Here is a 26,619-nt window from a genome sequence, read left to right on the forward strand (position 1 = left end):
ACTCAACGGGTTAAACCAGAACTCGACGTAGAAGGAAAAACACAATTAAACCCTTACCTTACGTGGTGAACCTTTCACACCTTTTCTTGATCAACAGCAGTTCCAACGAATTGCCTCGTTGCTTGCAACGACAGATCGTCTTTGTAACAGTAACTATGAAGCAGGTTGCTGGACTAAAACAAAAAGACCAACCAACAATATCACCAATAGGGGGTGTTTTTCAACCCACTAGTCGATTCTATGCAAATGTTAAGTCCGATCCACGTGAGTGGACAAAAAAAAAAAACAAAAAAACAAAACAAATAAACACTAATATAAAAAAAATATTAAAAAAACAGTCGACCAAGCACTTTCAAACTTTTTGCCCGAACGACTGCCACACAGAATTCCATTGCTTCACCCCTCCACATCGAGTCCCGGTAAGTAAAAATTATCACACATTCCCATATTACAAAGAAAAAAAATATTTTACAGGAGGTGAGATGGGGAGAAGAGAAGGGAATTCATTTTTGAATCACAGTTTTTAAGGTCTTGCCTGAGACCTGCACCAGAAATTTCTGGTGCCATTTAGACCCTTAACAAACTGGGTCTACCCCGACGCCTTGGCCTGCACGCTGGACAATACCATACTTCTGAGGGCGCATCTACTAGGCTCACACAACCAAAATGGAACCAGTCATAACACTAGTCACAAGCCACCATCGGTCTAAAATCTTCCGCTTTATTACATGCAGGGGACGATTTGAAACGGTTCTATGAATTAAATTGTGTCAATTCCCAATAGGCCCTCAATTTTAATGTAATTTTCTCTGGGATTATACTTAGTTGTCAATCGATGTCGTTTCAAGATTTTAACCATTTGCGGAATCTCCCGTAATTCATGTGAACGATTCAATTCACAGGGAATAACTTGAAGAGCATGAACTTTATCAGGGATAAGATCTCTGTAATATTCCCTTCACTGACTGCCCGTACAACACCCAGTCGGTGTTGCACCTCTCTTAAATTTAAAAGAAACCTGAAATAGTTCGCAAAGCGATTCAGCTTCCTCTTCGGCAAGCAAGTTGTTCCTCCTTACTCCAAGACACACCCTCTAGCTCATCTAGCCATCCTTTTATATCCTTTTCAAAGGATAAAAACACATTCAAGGACAGGTTCTTCCATCCCCACGACAGTCATCCTTATTTGTCTTTGAAGAAAGTCGAGCCTTCTCTCTAGTTCCGTTCGAGTAACAGGGTCGTTTATTTATTGATTTATTTTGTTTTTGCGATTCGTTGCAAAGTGTCGGATGTTAACCGTCTAAAAGGGGAAGGCGTTTCTGCAACTCAACGGGTAAAACCAGAACTCGACGTAGAAGGAAAAAAAAACAATGAAATTCTTACCTTACGTGGTGAACCTTTCACGCCTTTTCTTGATCAACAGCAGTTGCAACGAATTGCCTCCTTGCCTACAACGACAGATCGTCTTTGTAACAGTAACTATGAAACAGGCTGCTGGACTACAACAAAAAGATCAACCAACACTATCACCGAGAGGGGGTGTTTTCATACCCACTAGTCGATCCTATGCAAATTTTAAGTCCGATCCATGTGTGTGGACAAAAAAAAAAAAACTATTATAAAAGGAGTCGGCCAAGCATTTACAAACCTTTTGCTTGAAAGACTGCCACAAAGAATTCCATTGCTGTACCTTTCCACATCGAGCCCCGGTAAGTAAAATTTAGCACAGTTCTTATACTCATTGTAATCGCTGCTAAATATAAGAAATTCCTGAGGTAGGAATTTTTGTATCTCTTGCTGGAAAATCCCGAATAAGTTTTTTTTTCATATATAAATGCTGTTTTTTTCTTCTATGAATGTATCGTTTCATTCTTATTTACAAAACTTAATTCATCAATTTGTAAAAACCTATCTTAATCACACAAATTAAATAAACAATAAACACACTTATCTATATCACGCTTCATTAAAATAATTTAATCGCATTTTGTAAGAATCACTCGTTCCCTATCGCGGATTTTTCAAACTCTATCTCCAGCGATATGACATGGCAATATAATATAGAATAATCGATAGACAATTGACCCTAACAATATATACGAAATCTGAATAAATAAAAATGCTATATTTAAGAATATTTTACCACCCCGCAAAGTTAGTGGCATACACATATATATGTAATGCTAATGTCTGGCTAAAACCTACAACATAACATTTTTTTTAATTGCTAACGTGTTCAACTCTTATTATAAGGCACCATTTTGCTTTTAGTCTGATTATTCCTGTCTAAGATGTTTACTTGTTTTTTTTTTTAAATATTTGCGTAATAAAACATTTCATCTGTACTGCTATTTATTCTTACACATAAAACGCGAAGGCTAAGGTATGGCACGAAAATGGTCGCTATCTACATGACCAATTCGAAATGTAAGCAGTTATGTCGATAATTCAAATAGTGGGGGTTTAAATGGAATTGATAAAACAATAACATTCTGCTTCCAAATTTCTATTCTCATGAACCAACAGTTTGGTTAAGAGCATACAGACGCAAATTTAGTCAGAAAATCTTTGACGTATAAATTTACTGAAATAAAGATTAATGAGTTAAGAATTTTATTTTTTATAAGTGATATAATTAGTTCTTTATCGTAATGATAAATTAGATGCATCCGTCAAGTTTTCTGTTTAGCAAAAATCGCACGATTTTTTCTCTCGAAACGAAGTTTGTGTGGAAATACATAAATAACAGAAAGTATAAAGTGAAAGTAACGTTTTATGCATTGAGTCTAAACAAACCCTTTTCTCGTTATTTGATATTTACCTTATAATTTATTTAAGATATTGAAAGCTTTTGTAATATGGATTTCGTTAGTAATATAGAATGACAACGATTTTAAAAACCACACTTATCATAATTTCAGTGTGCTTGTAGAGTTTACAAATACATTAACAAACATATCGAAAAAATAACTATATTGAAGGCCTCCGTTATAGAAATAAAGTTCTACTAAATATCTCTTCATTTGATCATGCAGTTTTTTTTTTTTTTTTTTTTTTTTTTTTTAAGAGAAAAATAGAACTTTAATACGATTCATCGAATCACAACTATCTCGGCTATTTCCGCATGTTGGGTGGAGAGTGTCTGTAAACAAAAGGAATTAATAAATGAAAAAGGGATTTAAAAAGGAAACACATTCTGAAAACAACTAAAATATTAATCTTGGTATATTTTCTACAGATGTTTTAAAGTAATCTCCTCAAAATTTGCCAATCTATAAGCAGTTATGGATTTATCTTAGTCCGCCTCGTCCGCGAAATTAGCCAAGATTGCACCGATACGATCGAGCTCAGTTAAATTTGATTTTATTCTGTAAAAAACTACTTGATCACATTAAGAAATTTTCTAAAAAGAACTTTATTCTACATAACTATTTATAATATATAGTTTTTCAGGTTTACTAAATACATATATAACGTTCAAATTTAGGGTAGTAGTAGTAGGTTTGTGATAATGAAGACATTTTCCAGTGTATTAATAAATTCAAAAACAATAGTAATTTGTAACATGCATCCGCATTAATACTTTGTATTTGGGAAAACCTGTCCGGGAGGTAAAACGTCAATAATGGTATTGGATGATAAACGTAGTTATATCAACAAAACTACTTGTCTGTCTCAAATTTAAATTCGGTATTCGTTTGCAGCATACACGAAAACCAATAAAAGTCGTCATTTTGACGGTGAATATTATGCTGAAGTTAAGAAAAAAGATCCAAACATCAAACAACTTCTTGCGACCCAGTAGTAATATGCATCGCTATGAGTAATTGCATTAAAACACGGAGGCTGCATTTTTTTTTCGTAACTCGTATATTTTCGATTGTTTTCCCACTCCTGGTCTTTTATTCTGCTTCTGTCGATGAGATTTTTTTTACGAGAAATGAGATCACATTGTTACTGATGGTAAATCTTGCTCGAAACGCTCAACAAGAATGTCACCATTTTTATGAACCTGAATTATAATGTAAATGATTGAGGCATGCATTTCTGTATAGTACATGAAATTTTAGAATCTTTTTAAAATCTATATAATATTCTGCTCGTCCCTGCATTATTTAAGCGGTATATTACGCTTTGAAACAACAAAATGTAATTTTAAAGACTAAACTACTTCAAAATAGACTAAATCCATGAAATTTGACTTAGCTACTATATCTCCATGTTTCGAAAAACCAAACTTTCGAACAAGCGGACTGGAATACATTTGTCAATTTCTCAAATAGATAATACAATCTCTCTCTCTCTCTCTCTCTCTCTCTCTCTCTATATATATATATATATATATATATATATACATATACAAAAGCGAAAATGTGTGTATGTATGTTCGCATTTTTCTGTATGTCCGAGAAAGGGTTTTTTTCCGAAAAGCGATCGGTCGACTCCATCTTAAACCTTTTTATATCACACCTAAATCATAATATCAACAAGTTGACAATTGTAGGGTTCCTCTCTATTGAATTGGTTCGATTTTGAAAAGATAAATATTCAACATTTTTCGATCGCCACATGTGCATAAAGCGTTTGCGTATAATAAAAACGAAACTTATTCTGGCGGCATTTCCCGGTCGCGAGTGCCGGACACGTCCAAAAGCAATCAGCTTTGATCAATGTGGAGTTTCTCCTTATATCAGACAAGTACTATTCAATTTAGACAATCCCCTATTTTATGGGGAGCGGGTTTTCCTCACAACATCGTTGGGAAACAAAAAAAAAATCCTGCCTCGCAGTAAAAAAAATACTGCCCCGCAGTCAAAGTTGACCTCATTAAGTACGGCCACCTGCAAAGTTTTCAAACATGGTTCCGTTATTCTTTCGTGGTAGCTCAGTGGTTAACGTAACATTTTTTCACACTTTAATTTCCAAGTTCGACTGAAGGGTGCGGGTTCGATCCTTCATACTTACCTACCAAAACTTTCTTTTATTTTACCCGGCCCTACTCGACACAAACACCCGGATGTTTTGATTTACCCAAAACAACACCAACCTCCAAACACCCGAGCAACATCGGGTATCTCGCGCTAGTATATTTATAAAAGCGATAATGAGTGTGTGTGGACATTTCTTACTTATATGCTCAACGAATTTATTTATCTACAGACTTGAAATTTGGTGCATAGAGTATTTTCTCCCGTGAAGAATATTTGCATCAGTTTTCATCTGGAGAAGATTCTGTTATAGGGGTAAAATAAAATGAAAAATTGTATTTTCATCGGTGTTCTAACCATTTCACAACTGCTCATGCGTTAACAGTATATATGACAGCTTTGTGTTAAGGAGAAGTAGGTTTGAAAACACTTTTTTTAAATACGTATCAAGCTCGTCTAATGGTTATTGTACTGGGCGCATTGTCTTTAGGTTCTGATTCGATTGCATGTTTTTTTTTTTACTTATAATAAGGGAACTCTTTAGGAAAACACATGTCGCAGTTTCTCTCCGTATTTATAATTTCTTTTTCATGGGGGTTTGATACGTAGGGTATAATTTATAATATTTGCTCAGTTCGACACTATTTTCATAGAAATGTTAATAAACTCATATTTTCTGCGTGTTAATTTTTTTCCATATACGGTTTCTAATAAAGGTCATTTAACAAAGTAGTCTGCATTAATTAAACGATAATATTTATGCGTATTTTACGACCGAGCAACACCGCGCCGCGCCGCCTGTTAGTAGTCTATAAAATGCTCCAAGTATCAGTACGGTTTTGTTTAAGCTTACTGTAAATAGAGATTGATCATTCCATTTCCTTTGTGCCATTGCATGGGCTCATCTCTTACGAACATATAACGATTCAAATCACCTCTAAAGAGCAAGTTCGATAAAGATTATTCGAAGAATATGACATATCAGAAAAAATGTTACAATACAAACGAATATGATTAACCCGTTTTGGAAAGTACATACCACATTAATATAGACGTCATCGAAAACAACACCTAGCAGGTAATGTATAGAAACGTCAAGAAGTCTGCATTACTTATCTGCAATCCATATATTGAAATTTATGCAGAATACAGACCGTGACGAATCTCTGAATGATATTATTCAGAATTTCATTCTTATCATGGACGGTTGTGGGATTTAGAACTATTTTACACTTATCTTACAATTTAATAAATAAAATATATTGTAAAAATAAATGTTAGTTGCCAATCATAATTAAAAACAGCGATGCTCGTAATCTGCATAAGTACTAATATATTTACCCTTTTGTATTAATCTCTATTAATGTATAAAATACTGAAGATACAATATATATATATGTGTGTGTGTGTGGGTATGTCTGTATGTGTATGTACCTCTAATATATAAAAGGCACTATGTCTGTTTGTCTCCCTCTATATATTCAAACAATCATTTCCAAAACTTAGTGTTGCAGAGCCGCACTAGACGCCGTAAATGATTGTTTTTTTGGAGCCGTTCTTTTGAGTTTGATCTGGTTAAAATAGTTTTTAATGAACCAAAATTAGGTCAACGATTTTTCTAAAAAAACATAATTGTGTATATTCATCTTACTCTATTTTAATCTGTTTATGGGTGTGTCACGTTGGTACAGTGGAAACGTCACCAGCTTTGAATGCTACACTTTTGTTCGGTTTCGATTTCAGCTGATTACACCCAAATACTTTTTTTTTCCTTTTAAATTACGACTTTGTAATTATACATACTACATCTGGACAAATTAAACTATATTTTACTATATGTTACAACCAGGCCATACCAGGCGCACCCCGCTTGTATTTTATATTAAAACATATTTCAAATTGTCATTTTCAATGTCTAGACGGTTCCATAGATCCTGCAACACATGAGTAATTAAGTAAACCCAATCTTATCTTAGTCCAAATAATTTTTAAAATACTTTGAATTTTTGAGGCTATTTAAAAATATACAATGTTAATTCCGATTCGGTTACATAGCAGCGAAGAAGACCATTCTTTTCCGATTCATATGCAGACACTTCCAGAATTCTAAAATAAGAATGGTTTCAAAATATATAAGTTACACAAATCAGTGTTGTCCACATTTGGTTAGAAAAGAGTCGAACTTTAATCTGTGGTGAAACGATGAAATTGTCGCCATAGAAAAAAATGCATGATTGTAATTCCATTTGATGAAAATCCGTTTTCATTTTTTCAGACCATTTACTAGTTGGCCAGTTGGGTACAAATCCCAAAAGCGATAGGAGTCATCTATTATGTCTGAACGTGACACAGTGTTCAACGAGTGAGATTAGAGGTGGGCTGCTATACAACACACTCTCTACCGAACGAGGTTATGGCCACAGGACCATTACCAGCACCATCAAAATGTGAATCCGGACAGTTTAACGCTTTTTTTAAATTATATTTTTTACCTCAAACAAAGCACATTGACACTTTGGTGTAGGGGGCTACTATCAGGGGCAACAACTACTGGGGTACTATATTGGGACTTAGGTAGCAAGCTGTCGGTTCACTTTACACTTGAACTTCTGCATGTCAGTACAGTTGGGGAAGCAGAGACCTAGAATGGAATTCCAGAGTCTAGCGGTCCTGGGGAAGAAACTACTAGAGTAGAACAATCTTTTACATCTAGGGATCTCTACTGTGTGGGATAGGATTCAGTTGCCTGTCGGGTTTGTTGAGGGTGTCTACCTTGTGTGGGCACAAGTGTCTACAAATCGCCTGAGCATTCACCATTAAAATACTTGTAGAACAGGCAGAGGGATGCAACATTTCATCGATGGGACAGAGGCTGAAGCCTAGATGCCAGATCAGGGCCTATCAGATTGGCGGCACTCTTTTGAACCTTGTCTAGGAGCGAGAGACTAGCAGCAGATACGCCAGCCCAAATGTGACAACAATACTTCATACATGGGCGAATGGTAGCCTTGTAGAGGTACGGGATACATTCGGGTGTTAGTTTTCTAGCACGGTAGAGAGAGCCTACCTTCTTCGCGGCGGCCCTGTCAATGCTTTCAATGTAATTGCTCCTACTCATGTTTCCTGTGAACTTTATGCCAAGCAGTTTGAAAGATCTACTCCCAGATATTCTTTGGCCATTGCTATTTGTGACAGAGGGTTTTCTTGTAATTATTGAAGGACCCCAGTTTAGTCTTGGCAGTATTAAATGTGGCCATCAATTTTTGACCCCATTCCACTACAGATTGGAGGTAATCCTCTAGAATTTTGTCCATTTCTTTAGATCTGTGTTCATTTGTTTTTATGTCATGCCTGTTATAGAGTGTGGTATCATTAGCATATATACCCATCTCAGAGGAAATTTTGTCGGGAGGTCATTAATGAATATTAGGAACAATAGAGATCCAAGGATAGACCCCTGAGTCACTCCCGCATGTATATCATTGTTTAGAGGTACGACCGTCGAGGACAACATGGGCGTTTATCTCATCTAAGAAGGATTTAATTATGTTAAGTATTCTACCAGTGATACCGGATGATCTTATTTTCTCGAAGAGACCCTCATGCCATACTCTGTCAAAAACCTTAGACATATCTAGAGCTACTGCTCTGCCCTGCCCCGCTTTGTCCAGTAAATGGTACATACGTCCAGAGATAACAGCACAGCTCACCGAAGTTCCGATCACGATTATTGTTTTTGTTGTGGTTTCAAGTGAGGGTGACATCTTGCCACCTCTCACATTTTCGAAGCCAGCTGGAAAGTCAATACTAATATTTACCTTCATATGCTGAACAGTGCGATCTTCTAATGCAATTAGCCGGCCGCTGACAGATCCTGGATGTGGCATCCGAACCCGGAACCGGCAAACAAATACAACTAGATCCATGTTTGACATAAGAACGTGTGCAACGACTTTGCACCTTTCTCTCTCTGGCGCTCCGTCCCCAGTCATAACTCGCTGGACTATTTCATTTAGTCATACGTTGAGAACATCAAAAACATTACCCCCAAATGTACCAAAGCTAGCATGATCGCCGCTGTCCGCTGAGTGTTACTGATCTCCCAGTTCCCAACCCGTATCGAGTCGGTGGCTGAGGTTGAAGGCGGTGTTATTGAATAAATGTCAGCTCTTCAACATAATCAAGTGAACATGCACATGTACGTACATATATATAAGAAAATTGAGACACTTTAGTTATTTACATAGATGAAAAAAACATTTGAAGGCTCATCATCTTTACATGTGTCCTGTCAGTTAATACGTTTTTAAATTCGTAAAGATGAATGCTTTGTTTTGAATACAAGATGTGATCGACCATTTTTATTTTCATATAAGAAAGTATATATACTGTAATGTTTGCGTCACTATCTGAAATTTTCTACTTATGTGTGAATGATGGTAAATATTTACCCAACATGGTACTGTAATTATTCATTAATCTGTCGGCGTATACACACACACACCCACCTCGGAATACGGCATTTAAAATTAGTAACGAAATAAAATGCAGTATGTAAAATACATGTATATAAAAATACATGCATATAATCAAATAGCACGGAAAAGCGGACCAAATACCGTAACCAGGGGCCGGAAACGCATCGTATTCCACATCTTTATTTTAAATACTCTAGAACCAATGTATCCATCGTGTCTACTGTCTGTATATATATATATATATATATATATATATATATATATATATATATATATATATATATATATATATATGCGCGAGGCGCACGATAGGATCCTTGTGAATTGAAAATTGCATCGTTATGATTGCAATCATGTACTCATGCCCTGAACGTTTTTCCCACTCTTGCATATATTGACGTTGAAAAACACTAAAACTTGCAGCTCCTGTCAAAAACTTGCGTCAAAAACATACGTGTCATTAAATTTCTAGCAAAGTGTTTTGAGAATAATAGTGACCATGTAGAAAAATTATTTTACGGCACAAATTATCGCTTGTTTTTAATTTTCATAGTTTTTCAACACGGAGTAAAAAACACAGCGTTCCCACATCCATTTGCTTTATTACGCTTCTTGCCCATACATATTTCCTGAATAGTTTGGTGCCAAAGAAAGAAAATCACGTCTGTAATGTTGGTGTGTGTGTGTGTGTGTGTGTGTGTGTAATATTTTTATATAATCTTGGTATACATAATATTTATGCAAAATTACTGCATCGTGTATATGTGTATCTGTAATTGCTTTAGTCATTTTATTTTCCATACCAATGGAAAATTTATATTCTTCTTGGGAAATGGAATTGTTTCTTTAATCAGAGCAGTTTAGAAAACAGAATATCGACTGATTTTTAATGGATATGTCTAAAATAATTTTAAAGTTCAATTATTTTTTAACGTAGCTTTAGAGAAAAGGTTGATATGTTTTACTGTAAAATAAATACAGAGAGAAACGAGTGCTCATAGTTTAATTTTTATTTGGGCAAAATCATCTGTATAGCTTATTAGGCGTTTCGATAATATTGATTTTCACATATATTAAGAATTTAGCCATAATGTAAACGAAATACATTTAATAAAAATGTGATTAAATAGCTGGCGACAACATATGTTCGAATAAGTGTTATAAACAGCGACTGTGTGTATCTAGATACGCATATATGCATATCTTAATGCGGAAGTATGTGTGTATATATATGTATGTGTGTGTGAGTACGTCTGTTTATTTGTGTATGTATTATACGTACGTGAAAATATATTTTGATATAGCTATTAAAATCTACTGTGTATGTCGGAAACGTTAACATAAGTACCCCGTTAGATGGGGATGTCAATATTTCAATACAAAACCTATCGATATAAACATACCAGGAGGAGATGAAAAGTATTAAAAAATCAATTACAACATGGGCAATCGTTCCTAGATATCTATTATTTAGATGTCGCACTACAGTACGACTATTGTGTGGAAAGTGTAACTTTATTTTAAAAAGCTGATTCTTTAAACTAGACTGGTAGATAATATTATGCTTATCTTAAACACATTTTCATAGTTGTTTCTCAGGTTATATATATATATGTTTTTTTGGCTCAATACATGTATAAAACATTTTATTACACATTCAAATAAATAAGAAAAAATAAAGAAACAAAGTAAAACTTAAGGAAATCTAAAAACCTAACGCACAAAAAGAACTTTGCTCTCTGCGCTCTTTCAACAAAATTGGCAACGATGCCAGGTTGTCAGATTTGGCACGCGACATTCGGACACGAGAGAATTGACCGACGTTCGGATTTACTTTCTCACCAGACACTAGAAATTACCAACATAGTAAATAATATATTAAAAAAAAGAAAAGTGAAAGCAATCATTCACGCCAAGATTCCGGACAGGCGAATAACCCTGGGAGCACTTATATAAATAAGATTCACACCACGAAAGCGATCGACAGTGACTTAAGTAAACATACGCAAAAATAAACATACAAAATTACAATTACATCTTTTTCGCAAATGGTATATTTGACAAGGAGGATGAAAAGTCATGCTATGTCTAATTTCTGTGTTAAGTTAATGATAAATTTGATATTCAACATAAAGTCCAACCCGTCAATGAACTATATATTTTTTTAAATAATCGCATATTAACATTATATAATTAACTAAGGCGTGCATACTTGGCGTCTGTTTTATTGTAATAATCAATTTGACATATATGACGGTACATTCAGACTACTTTAATATATTCCTTATGAAGAAATAATTTACGCATATATATATATATATATATATATATATATATATATATACATATATATATATATTAGTGTATTAGAACAAGAGCCTAAAGAGCAAAGTATATTTTAATGTATTAGTACATTCATCTATACAATTAAAATACATTAAAAGAAAACAGTGCTCGTTATAATGTAGATATATAATAAGATCGATAGGCATATATATCCTAGAGCTATTTAAATATTAAGTAAGATGATTGCAAATTTATAATTAAAATTAAAAATCGGTTTCATAAGGAAGAACAAACAAAATTTTAAAAAAAATGTACGATCGTGTCGAAACGATGTTTTTATTGCGATATACATTGAGTCTTGGGCAATAATTTAATCATAGTTTTCTGAAACAAGGTCTTCTTATCAGCAAAAATATTGGGGATGGTCTAAAGTCACCAAAAATAAACCCAACATTTTTTAAGTAAGACAAGTGTATCAAGATAATATTTAAAATATAAAGGTATAAAGTTATTTTTTTATGTTTATAAACAAATTAAGATAAAATCAAAATAAGATAAAATCTGCTTGAAGTTTAAGGTAAAGAGAGTCTAAATTTTAAATATTTTCAACAAAAATATAAATACCTTTTAATGGTTCGCCTTATAAAAGGCGTAAGTATAATCGGCAATGCATTCATTTGGGTGGTAAATGAAGTTTATGAACGCATTGACGATGATACGTACGACTTTTAGAAGGCGAACCATTAAAAGGTATTTATATTTTTGTTAAAAATAGTTTATATTTAGACTCTCTTACCCTAACCCTTCAACCAGATTTTATCTTATTTTATTTTTTATTTTATCTTGCTTTGTTTATCGACATCAAAAATAACTATTTTCCTTTATATTTTAAGTACTGTCCAGATACATCTATTTTACTTTAAAAAATGCTAGGTTTATTTTTGTTGTATTTAGAAAAAAAAACCCAATATTTTTGCTCATGAGGAGACTTTGTTTCAAAAAACTATAATTAAATTATTGGCCAAGACTCAATGTCTATCACAATAAAAACATCGTTTCCGAAACGATCGTACAATTTATTGATTTTGTTTGTTCTTCTTTCTGAAACCGCTTTTTAATTATATTATAATTTATCAATCATTTTACTAATATATATATATATATATATATATATGTGTGATTGTGTGTCCATATTCAATTTCGTTTCAACAATTGAAGAGTCGTCAGCGGGGCTTAAACTAGATATATTGCTAACAACCAGGACTTGACTTCAAGCGTGTTGCTTCATCATTTCACAAATATTAGCTAGAGTTTACATTAATCAATATTTTATATATATATTTATATATATATATATATATATATATATATTCGCATGTAATTTTGGATACACATATGCATAGTCTGTACATATTTCTAAGGACTTTTTGAGTCATTACTGATATGGTGTAGTTCAAATAAACCGTATGCTTCTAACATAAATGTATTGGCTTTAATTTACATATATGCCAAGGTTTAACGGAAAATTAAAATAAAGTCATTATATTTAGAGATAAAGCGTTTTTATCACATTATACTTTTAAAACTTGAAAATGAAAACAAATTTTGATCAGGCACAAAAACATACCATGGATTTGGAGTAACATAACTTGTTTGTATAGGGTAGGACAGAGCAACTAGGTGATTTTGAATATCAATTAAAACACAAGTAATGCGGGTATACATGTAAATATTTACACTGCAACTAATACAACATTTCACTTTTAGTTCGCACCCTTTTTAAAGATGAAATCAATGAGATTGCGTCCATTATTCTCTATACACTGAATTAATCGAATTCTGAAGTTACGCGCAACTCTTTCCAGGAAATCAACGGTTATGTTGACTCGACAACTGTTGTTTTTCAGGTGAGCCAAGGTGCTAGGACAATCGTTAATAATTGCTCTCATATATATTCATAATAAAGTCACATGGTTATGAATTAGAGGACCGTAGTGACCAATCCAGATCACGCCCCTCTCCAATTAGATTAGGCGTTCTGGGAAGTTCTGCTGCAAAACAGTTATTGTCACGCACACTGTTTTTTTTCCGCGGCGCCGTCTTGCTAGAACCACACATTTTCCACACCCATCTGGCTCAGTGTTGGCAAGAAACACTCATTGATCATGTCGACATAATTGTCATATGTTGCTGATACTGCCTGTTCGTTTTCCTCCAAAAAACCTGGCCTAATTATGATTACTCCCTATAGTGAACACCAAACAGTTACAGGTAGTGCGTGTAGAGGACGTTGCTGATGTTCTCTCGAGTCTTCAGGCCTCGAATAGGGCATGTTTTGCTTCTTTACAGATCCTGAAAGATGGAAGTGAGCCTGATCACGGAAGAAAACAGACGACAGCCCGGCAAGCTGAAAAACGTCTCACATGCATTTTCACAAGTACTTAAATCGCGTGGATTAATTTCCTGCACAAAAATTAATTTATATGGGTGAAATATAAATTCCTCATGGAGTATTCGTCTCACGAAACGAGAGGACAACCCAAGAGCAGATGCGTGTTTGCTGGCAGATAGTAGGGGAAGTATCAAAACAGATTATTTCACTGCATCAATGTTTTGGGATGACTTTGCTGTTCTGTGGGGGGGCAGGTATCCACGAGGGGCAATATTGCAATGTCTACGGAATGCACGTTACGTTGCGAGGATTGAGCCACCGCTTGAAAAAAGCCTTCGACAGCGAAAGCGCGTCCCAACTTCGTCCACTCAATGATGCTCACTAGAGTTCCCGAAAAACAACAAAACATGAAGAACGCACAATAAGACCCAAACTTTAAATTCATCCCTACTATCCTTGGAGCAACCATCGCTTTTGGGCGCAAATTTAAATAAGCGAGTTGCTCCGCCCTACCCTGTATTACAGCTAATCAGATGGTCGATTCAATTGAACTATCTCTTAGGCATAGACACCTCAGCAATATTTACAATGAAAATTCTGGGGACATTCTACTGTTTAGCTGGCTAATATAGGAGGTGCTGCAAACATTTTTTTGTGTAAACTATCTTTCTAAATTATCGAAAAACAAATGTAAGTTTTATTGAACAAATTCCTGATATCAGTGACAGAAAATTAAGTAATGTTCAAACAATCTGAAATGATATCCTGTTATTACCAAGACGCATATGTCCTTCACACGTTACCATACGCCAATACACAATGTATTCTATGAAGAAATGGTGCATGCTATGGTGCAATGTCTATAAATCCACTGTTCGATGGGTTGGAGATGAATATATTCATGTTTACTCATATGCTTATAAACTGATATGACACTATATACAATTAAATAGAAATCAAATAACAGGGTAAGTTTTACTATTTAATATTTTTGTGTAATGTTATACGTAAATAAAATATTCCAAAATAAGTCCAGCATTATACTGCATTATCGGGCATATTGTAACCGTCTTAATGATATTTCGATGTCTGTTCATGTGTAATATTTATATGCGCTAACGCAAGGCTGTCTTACTAACAGTTTATCGGCTCAACAAATTTTATAGGAAGCATCGATTGCCTCTTTAAGAAAGAAATGAAAATATGTACTCATTAAACAACATAGACATTGAAGTAATGACAAGGGCTAATGGAAAAATGACCTTACGAATGTAGCATACTCATTCATTAGAATTGCATTCGTCGTTTTTAATTTATTAAAACATCTGTAAGGGTAGTTGATATAATATTAATGTCTAGACGATATCAGCATGACAGTAATGAAAAAAAAACATCTGAACTTTTTAATTAAAATATATTTCAAATTGAAGATAACGAATATTAAGCGAGAGTCATGTATGATTGTAGTTGGTTAATCAATGACAAAATAGTCGATTAATCATGTTTTTTTAACAATGCGATGGGTTTTCAAATTGTGTAAAAGTAAATTATTTTCAGCAACTTTTAATGAAAAATATTCTTATAAGCTTCCATTTCAGATATAAATATTTATACTTATAACTATTAACCGATATATATATATATATATATATATATATATATATATATATATATATATATATATACAAGGTGACCCAAAAACAAAAGCTAAATGGAGGTCATTTAGAACATATGCTGTAAAACGGAGAAAAAATGGCCAAATACCCTAGTGTTTTATGTAATGTTTTGAATATAAAAAAACTAGTTATAACCAAAGTTTCATTTCATTCGGACAAAATACTAAGTACAGGGGCTTAATTAGAGTGAGGACCCTTTCGGGGGGCACCGTGTATATAGAATGATTAGTCGTAAACCACTAAACACGTTTCAGTGGAGAATTATATAAAAAATACATATGCCGCCCCCTATTTGGGGGTACGAAATTGATAAAAATGAAACATATCCAAACTCGCATTAATGTAAAATGTACGTCCGTATAAATAATTGAATTCGTTCAAAAAATATTGCCAAACAAAAACTAATAATTAACATTTCTGTAAATACCGATATATTCAACAGTCACAGGAGATAGCCTAGTGTTAGTGGTCTAACTTCTTTCCAATAGGTCTCAATTTCGCATCTCGCCAGTTCCAGCCACTCTAAGTTGCAGACGACGAAACACATGTCAGCGGATACACACACACACACACACACACACACACACACATATATATATATATATATATATATAATTACTGTGTATTGTATTAACACGCTCATGCACGAGATCTGAACTTTGCGCACTTTGTATAACTAGACCCTAAATACTGTTCTATGTATATCCTGTTGTGTTCTCATACACATACTTTTTGAAGCCCGTGTCAGTGTCCTCATTATTAACTCATTGGAACCACAACTTTGCAAAGAGCTAGTGGAATTCACAAATCAACTTTACAATGAAGAACTACAATTGAAATAGTACCGCTACCACCACTCAGATCAGTTTTGATCAAAAAGAGAAAAAAAAATAATGCTCGTGAATACATACTGAAGCTATTGTACACGGACGTAGCATTTTAAACGAATAAAATACTTTTTTCATCTGGGACCAAAATAACTCAGTGAAATAATTATTTCTGCCTAACACGAGAAAAAACAATCTAAGCTTGTACATAACACTTTCTATTTTAATCTGAATAGAAAAAAGTGTAGATGCCTCTTGCTGAAACCGATTTTTTCTTGTTTTTTGACATATCAGAAAAATGTAAAATAGGGCCAACCTACACTATAAAATTACAATTTAAAAAATACATGTTTACAGACGATTTATATCAACAAGAAGTTCCAAGGTAAAGCTTTCCTCTGCCTAAATTGATGCGAAAGGATTATAAATTGTATTTTTGTTATGTCTGAACTTATACCTTCATAGTCTTAAAATCTAATATCCCCCTTGTAAATATTGCTTGTGTGAGATTAAAAAATGAAACACCTATCATAAACATGCGTCAGAAGCAGTTGTTTGTTATATAATTCCCTATGAAATGCATTGAGAATAATGGGGCGTATGTAGAAATATAAATTGTAAGAAACCGAATGTCGCTTATTCCAATGTGCGGACCCTAATTTCGCAGCTCTAAACCTTTTCGAATTAAAAGAATAAAAGGATTTGATTTGGAAGTACCTATCATAAAGAATATTCTATAGCATTCATTTAGTCTTACGATTCATAAAAAAGGAACAAAAACAAGACTTGAACTGAAGGAAGGTCGAAATAATTTTGGATTTTCCTCCAGAACAGACTCAGTATATTTTTAATACGTTTTTTTTATTTTTTTTTTTTACTGTAAATATTTTTTTTCATTTCTTAACAACGTCTAGTTTTTTAATCGAATGAAAACATTCTTAAACTGTTTGATTTTTTTCTGACGACCAGATAAGCTCTGTCTGATGAGATGTTTGATATTTTTCCACTATTCCATGTAAGACATAAATACATACCAGAAAATAGTGTGTGTATATGTATATATATATATATATATATATATATATATATAGAGAGAGAGAGAGAGAGAGAGAGAGAGAGTGTATGTATGTTCAATAAGCCACTGAAGGCCTTTGAACGTAAATAGATTCTTTATTTTGATATGTTTCTGTAATTTTAACAGTCTGACGAAGACATTACAAACTTATGACTTCCAAGTCGCACAAAATTTGAGTTTCGATGTTAATAATTGCGTAATCTGGTATTTTAAATTATTCAATCAGTGTATAAAGAAAGAACGTAAGTCAGTAGTAATGTTAAGCAAATAAAGGAAGGTGTATCTAGTTTTTTAGAGAAGGAAGAAGACATTGATGACGTAATATGTATGTTATGGGAGTATGTCGTTTATAACGATTGCCTCTTATATATAGGGAAGCCATGTTTGTAAATCTTCGAAGCGTTCGTCTGTGGTGGAAGATACAAATTCGGAAATGAACAAATAGTACGTTATCGGCTAATGGGAGTTTGTAGAATGCGTGTAAGGAGAAAGCATTGTTTTCGGATTCGGTAAAGTAAAGGATAGTTGTGTATATAGGTATATGAACTAGATAGCAATGGTGCAACCTAATAATTATTGCTTATATATATTTTCTAGGCAATATATTGATAAACACTCTACATACCATCCAAAAAGTAAGTTTTATTGCAGGACACTTGTGTTCAACACAGTATACGTATGGACAAGTATATCAGTACAGTCCGATCTTATTACAATAGTCTTTGTCGAGAAGTTGTTTCACTGGCTATCATAAGCTCACTGCATATTAGTGGTTAATAGAAAATTATCATTCTAATATATGTATGCACCAGATGTGTAGCCAGGCATGTATCATTCAAATTATTTACATGCATTTTCTCTCAACCTTCAACAAATACGTTTTATGGCTACAGTGCACTATTACACCGACTATAATCAAAAGTTTATTGGCCTGTAGATTATTTATTATGCATTTCCTGGCGTTCAACTTTTCATTTGCATATTCATGTTACACTTAGCGGATACATATTAGTTAAGTATATTACATGTTAGTGTTAAGTATGAATTTACAAGCTAACAATAATAAAAACGTATTAAATTCATCGGTAAGAAAATGGAATTTTAAATTTAAATAAACTTGTTTGTCTATTTGTTGTTTCAGAATCCGTTGTAGCAGGGTACGTCGCAAGGAACGAAGACAGGTAATAACTCAACCCACTGTTTTCCATTGTAACAATGACATTTATTTCCGGGTACTTTCCTGAATAAAACGTGGCTGTGATTCTTCTCAGTCTGTGCACACGTTTTTTTATAGTAATTTTCATTTTAATGAAAATGACATCACTTAGCACATGGAGTGACATTTGCATACAGCCGCCATAAAAATTAAAAAAAAACACGTATTTTGCGTTGGAACATTAAGGAATACCACGATTTATAATTAAACTGGATTTAGTCACTATTGAATTTACACAAAACGAAATCATATTAGCATCAATTAAAAACACAAAAGCTGTAAGGAATGTTTCATAGATTAAAGAATAGCTATTTTCATATGGGAATTACATTAAAAAAATTAACAAGATCATTCAATTCAAAAAGAATGTTGTCAATATATATAATAAATGGAAACGCAAAATATATGTAAAATATTGCATTTTTGAATGTAGAGCCAATTAAATACTGTAAAATAATAGAATTATAGATTTACGGGAGAAAATAGCAGTAATTAGAAAAGTAAAATAAAATTTGAACACTCAATGATAAAACATAATGACTAATGAAATAAAAATACAAAGATTTTAGTGGTGAAACACCTCTTCTAACATTAAATCATAGAAACATAGGTTACAATTTATTTTTAATCTGCAAAAGTATTAGTTCTACATAGTTCAAATATATAATGGTTTATAGAAATGTTAGAAAAATTGTATTTAATGCAAAATTTAACCAATATTTTGAAAAAAAATATAAACAGTCTAAGTTTACGTTGATTTATTCTGAACACATATTTATGCCCATGACACCAATGTAAGAATTACTTAAATATTTTATCACTAAAAACTTAGACATTGCGGAAATAAGAAATCTGCAACATTCTTATCAGAAACTTTTAACTAAAAATTTCATAAATTTAAAAGAGAAAGGAGCATGTTCAAACAATTACAATGGATACTAAACGTATTAAACCTATAATAACTCAAGATACGTAAAAAACATTTCGACAAAAGTATGTGAATGACCCTGTGAAAAATGCATTGATTAGTAAGACAACTGATTAGAAGAATTCTGTTTCTTTTATTTTTAATAGGTTACATAAAATTATATAATTAAAAAATAAATAAAATATGTGAGTTTTAAAGTTTAAGAGATTGCATGAAAATATAATTAAAAAATCAAAGAAATCTGTATTTTTATTTTTAATATGTTGCATAAAATTATATAATTAAAAGTTTGAAAAATCGGTATTATTTATAACTGTTAACAGACCAATAATATAATTAAACATCACAAAAAATCTTTAATGTATTTTTAAGGGGTTGCATAAAAATATAATTAAAATGTACTAATATGTTATAAGCTCTCCAGAAAAAATAATTCAGCATTGCTCGCTGTATTCTCAGGAAAGTATATTGTAAAAAAAATAAACTATTTTACATTTTTGTAAAAACTACAGTAGAATTACGTAATGATAATTACATATAGACTAGTATTTAAATTCACTTAAAAATAAAAAGCTTCACAGTACTTTTCGGCCAAAACACTCGCTCTTTCTAGTATTTGTTCGAATCAAAAATAATGTTTGTTTAAATAATGCAAGCTGTTTCTGACGAGTTTTTATTAATCACTCGGTATTAAGAAGTGAAACTAAGAACTCCTCTCTGTAATAATCAATACTGACGTTCCCTGGTCGTCTAATTTCGAGCAGATCTTTTGTGACTCGGCTTGTTATTTACAAAGATCAGAGTATTACCCGCGATTTAAGTATCAGGCGTCAAGCCTATGTATAATTTAGATCACCTGCTAAGTGGAATTTTTATATATAACCGATTCCACGATGCAGTTTCTGTATTGGCCGCTATATATTTGATCGTGCAAAAATATCCCGCACTTCTGTTTCGCTAGGTTTCCTACACATAGTGTTAACAAATGGCGGTGCTGAGATAGCTTATCTCAATCATATTTCTCATGGAATGTATGTTATTCGATTTATATTTGTAATGAAAACACTCAATCGTATAATTTGAATCAAATTTTAAAAAATATTAAATATATAATAAAGGTCTTCGTAAAAAAGCGATAACGCTATACACTGTATGAAGATAATATAGTTATACTTTTTTCAGTTAATGCGTAAAAATGGTAACACTCGCTAAAAATTATTAATAGGAAGAGTATCATCCTTGTAAATAGGATGCGGTTTACTGGAATATACTTCATAACTAGATTGTAAGAAAGCAAAATCTGCAGAACAGCCAGATTGTCAACAATAAATGACTACGTTTTCCAAAATATTAAAAATATTAAAATTTGCATTGAGAGAGAGGGAGAAACACGATTTTCAAAAAGACTGATTTTCTTTCATGAGAACTTCCAAATTAAATCAGAATTAATCAGAAAAGAAAAAGGTTCTGTTAATAAACATTGTTTTTGTTTGTTTTTTTACTTAAAAGACTAAAATTTGTCTACTGTATCATGAATTAAACAGTGAGATGGAATATGATACTATTTATACAAGAACGAAAATTATTCAATATAAATAATATATATAATGCAATCTCGGGATAGGGACCTCTTAGGATACAGTTATTTTAGGTTACGAGGTGGAATACGAATATTTTCACACCAAGGTTACGGTATATGCGCCGCTTTTCAGTGTTAGTTATAATGTTATTTGATAATATATGTGGGTATTAAATACTGTACTCTATTGTGTTACTAATTTTTTATACCGAATTCCGGCCTTCTACAGTAATAATAATTTAGTGTAAAACTGTATATTTGAAGCAGGTATAATCAAATACTACTAAATCTGAATTATTAGTTTAGGGGATAAACAGACGTTAATTAAACTATCAAATTTAAAATCATATAAATAATTGTAAAAAAATGAAATGGCTTAATTCAGAGAAATTATCTTAATAAAATTTATTAATGCCAAAATTTATAAAACACATACTTAAATGGATTGTTCAACAATTATGATACTATTTCGTCACTGCCTGTATTCTGCATCAGAAATTGACCAATTACTGCAATTTTTACGTGGTATAACTTATTATTTACGAGGTCGTTTAGAGAGAGGTGGATAAATGCGGTTATGGTAAAGTTTATTGCAATTGCTACTTATTGGTCGATCTATAATTATAAAAAGCATGTAGTGGCTTATCAATATTATACGTGAACAGTGGATCCTCTTAAAATTTAGATTAAAAATTATAATATAAAGAACATCTTGTAAATAACTGTATTATATTTGTTTAGCCCAAACATTATATTATAACATTTTTAAAAGAAATCATTGTATTCTTCAACCACGCTTTGTTTTATCTTTTTTTATTTTTTTCATTGTTATATAATTTTTATTGACACTTGACAAAACATATTTCTAATCCCTATATGTGTGTTGCACTTTTTTCATGGGAATATTTAGAGATAATTACACAGACTGTGTCGCTGTGTTATTGTATTAGCTCATTAATTCGTATATTTGTTTTTTGTTAGTGTATTATGTTTCTTGATATTGTTATTTAGTCAGACGAGACTATAATTCAAATTCAAATCTTATTTACTAAATTCACTATTTCTTATTGCATTTTTTATAACTATTTTTTTGCTCGAAGATATCACCATTTGAGAATAAATTATATATTGTCTCAAAATGTTGATAAGGTAGTATTCATTCTTAGGATTGTGATATGAACGCTGTACATCGTGCAGTTCCTAATCCTTTTTTGAATAGTGTATGTAAATGTTTATATAATGTAATCTTTGAGGGTGTAATTTTCGATTTCCGTTTATTATAATTGGAAATTGTAACACATAGCTCGTGATGTTTGTATTCATCGTAAACAGTGGCAGATCTCTATGAAGCGTATTATCTTGCAGATGTATTTAATAAATGTATAAAAACAAAGAGACAATAATATGATGAGTCTTTTTTCTGATTTTGGTCCCATAAGTGACACACTCATAACCCTGAATAATCGATATATTAGCAAGTGTTTATTTTCTTCGATTCTCTCCCCTTTTCTTTTCCCCTTTTAACTTTATCTGTCTCTATTTATCTCTTATATATATATATATATATATATATATATATATATATATATATACATTTATTGATAATCGTCACTAATTTTACTAGAAGATTCGCAAAGAACCAAGAGGCAATATAATTGCTGTAAATACATTTTAGTCTTAAAATAATATAAAGCAGACATGCGTTTTCCATCATATTTATTAAATTATATCTTAAAATATAGTCTAACATATATTTCCAGCAAATATAAAGCGTTTTTAAGAAGACTATACTGGGGTAAATTAGTAGTATTAACGGATATATTGCAAACAATTTAGTATAATTTCAATTACTTGGGGAGGTGACCCCACATGGAGGAAGATTTCTTCTCTTGGATCAGATACAATCTTATCTAATGTGTTATTATTTACGTCTCGTGTATCTACTATAAACGTTATTTACTTAAAATACCAGTTTATTTTTAAATTAATTTAGCTGTAATTGGTGTTAATAGTTTTGAATTTCTGAGTATAGGTTGGATAATATAATTTTCCTTATAAACCACTGTATTATATAATGCTATACTGATTATACATTAAAATACATTCGTAGAACATAGTGTTATATTGTATCTTGTTCAGCATATTGTACGAGGTTATTCGGGTAGGAAATAATTAACTTATCTGTTTGAATATTTATTTTCCTTAAGGAAAGCGTGTTTAATGTTTAACAAATAAAACAAAGGCGACCGTATTAAATCTAACATGAAATGATATAATAGCATCTTATCAAGTGTTTATGGAATGGTTTAAGGACGTTTTCCGTTCATCTCTAAGTATACCGATGATACAGCATAAACCATTTAACGTATACATCTATGCTATTATACATACTCTATCTAACATTTATTGGAAATATAACAATTGCAAAGTAACGCACTGTTAAGTAAAAAATAATTCAACAAAAAACTGTAAATGTTATTTGAAGAACATTATCATAATAATTTGAATAAAAATATGAGAAAGTTTTACAAAATATAAAATATATAAAGCAACAACATAAGTTTTGTGTACTCTCTCTATTATGATATAGATTGTTACTATTATATACACTCCTCTATTTTTCTAACGTTCTACCAATGCAACATTGTATTTTTCATCATTTAAAACCCTTCATCAACAAGTATTTGCTATTCGCTTAAATAAATATGTCGATAGGTCCCTGTAATCGTTTCAATCAAGCTCACTAAAACATTGTTCATTGTAAAGCTTATATTACACCCTGGCTGTCGGTATACACACACCAACATTTATTCATAAAAAATTGTTTCGATTTTGATTGTAAGTCATGGGACTGAGATCATTACTTTTTACATTTGGGATCAATTTTTTTATACAGCATTTCACATTTGGTAGTAATAAATATAAGATTGTTTAGCAAAGGGCGCGTGTAATTAAACCATAATTTTTAGAGAATAATTCTTGCATCCATATCATGCTAAATGATTTACGTGATTAAAATAGCAATTACGCCTACAGTTTCCAATTATTGATATCTTTGTTATTTTCTGTGTAAGAACAATAGACGATACACCGATTCTTGTGATTTAATGAATTTGAAAACCTGAACAAACATTTGTTTATTTTCAATGCAACTTTATTTCAAATCATAATTTAGTCACAAAAAATTAACAGTGAAACAATTGTGAGTTCGACGGTTGAAATTGTTTCCTCGAAAGTTCGAATTAAATTCGTCGTGTATATATATATATATATATATATATATATATATATATATATATATATATATATATATATATATAAAGGGAGAGAGAGAAAGCCTTTAGCAGTAAAAGTCGATTTTATATGCCGTTGTTACATTAACATTTCTAAGATTTATCACAATGAAAACAAATAAAAACAATTTATAAGGCTTCTATCGTTTGAATTATAAATATTTTGGGTGTAAAGTCGTAGTTAAATTTAATGGAGAGAATATAATCTTTTTGGTGCACGTTTTTATGAATTTGCAGTCGTAAAAATTAGCTTCTACGGGGTCAGAAAAAAGAAAAGAATTGAATATCACAGGCGTAAGTCGACTAAACACACGCATATAATATATATATATATATATATATATATATATATTCTACATTATGATAGCTCAAACGGTAACGACTCTGCTTGGAACGCTGTAAGTTTTGATTTCGATTCTTGCTCATCGCATCTACGTCATACTTTTACTTTGAAAATTGGTTCTCCACATTGGATGAAATAATTTCTAATGTATTAATTCTATAACAATATATTCGAAATCTGCATAAAATCATATTTTAGCAAATGTAATGACCGGGCAATACCGTGCGAGCTCTTTGCTAATCTATTATATATATAAATCCGTAATCCTATCTGTCTGTTTGTTTGTTTGTTCACAATTTTATTAATATATACAAAACTTCCTGCTGAAAACAGTTATCTTTATAAATTTTATTTACTATAAGATTTTCTATATAAAAAATAGCATCACGATCAATATATATATATATATACACTATATTGAAGGCAATGTACATAATAAAACTAATCTAATTTGCACATTATATTAAAGAAAATCTTTTTAAATAATTCGCTCAATTAAAATTACTGATTATCGTAATGTCATTGATGTAATTGTTCTATTTAAGAGTATTATTTAAAGTTAATTTATTTAAATTATTTTAATTCAAGTTATTTTGTACTATTTGCTAAACTGGCACATTTTAAGTAATCTTCACTGATATTTTACTTCCGGTTATTAACGGATATAGTTTTTAACCAAATCGAGGGATATGGTGATAAAATGATTTGTTTTCATTTTTTATTTTCTATGAATGTAAAAGTTACAAATATTGATTAAATAATTAAATAATTATACTAAGGATGATTTTATTTTTCGACGAAATATTTTAAATCGGTAGCCCTCTATTAAAGCCTCGGCTATAAATGTCGATTCATTGTAAGGTGTGAGCAGGTTTAGCAAAAGGTTAAAAAAGATTTCCTACGGACGATTTTAAAATCATTTTTCAACTATTCACTCGACTGTCTTAATTTTATTATCGTTTCCATAATACTTTGATAAAGAACAAGGTAAAGTAATGCTTTTTATATCAGATATATTCTACGCGGTTTTTTTTCACTTTTTTTCTTCGATTTTCTTTTGAGAAAGATCTTATGTTTTCCTGTCTGGGTAATTTATTTAGTTGATAATATATATTTAAGTGGGGGAGTTTCGACATAATTATGGGGTTTTGTTCGGGGGTGGGGGTGTCGTTTTATGTCTCAGCGTAACTCAAAGAAAAATAATTGCAGAAGTACAAAAATCCGGGTGTTTTTATCTGTTTAGTACTTCTGCAGTTTACGAACCCTGCTATTTTTAGATACGATTTACAAGTGTAATTTAATTTTTGCCGTATCTTTTGTTTATTAAATTTGTATGTGAAAGTCCTTCCTTTATTAAAAATTGGGTACTTTTTATATACACAACCAAGCATAGTTTATCCGCAAAAATCCTAATTTACGTTTTTGGGAGCAACACAAACTGAAAACGGACCTGTACAGTTTTTGTTTCTACGTAATGTAGAACTTTCGTTTACATTTTTACCAGTGGTACAAGAAATGTCGTTTACCCAAAAGTTTTGGTTTCGAACCTGTCATTACATAAATATTAAAAGAATACCAATTAGTATTGTAATACAAATA

General features: G+C 31.8%; 1 protein-coding gene across 2 annotated transcripts in view; it reads left to right on the forward strand.

Moving 5' to 3' along the window:
* The first annotated feature begins 1,409 nt into the window (after positions 1 to 1,409).
* Positions 1,410 to 26,619, forward strand: part of LOC145268318 (uncharacterized) — a 176,068-nt gene continuing 150,858 nt past the window's right edge. For both annotated transcript variants that reach the window (XR_013864886.1, XM_080123826.1), the window contains exon 1: positions 1,410 to 1,708. The gene's annotated coding sequence lies outside the window, so the exon portion shown is untranslated. The remainder of the gene's footprint in view (positions 1,709 to 26,619) is intronic.

Source organism: Euprymna scolopes, chromosome 1, assembly GCF_053919585.1.
Source record: "Euprymna scolopes isolate OS-2025 chromosome 1, ASM5391958v1, whole genome shotgun sequence".
In the NCBI taxonomy this organism is placed as follows: Eukaryota; Metazoa; Mollusca; class Cephalopoda; order Sepiida; family Sepiolidae; genus Euprymna; species Euprymna scolopes.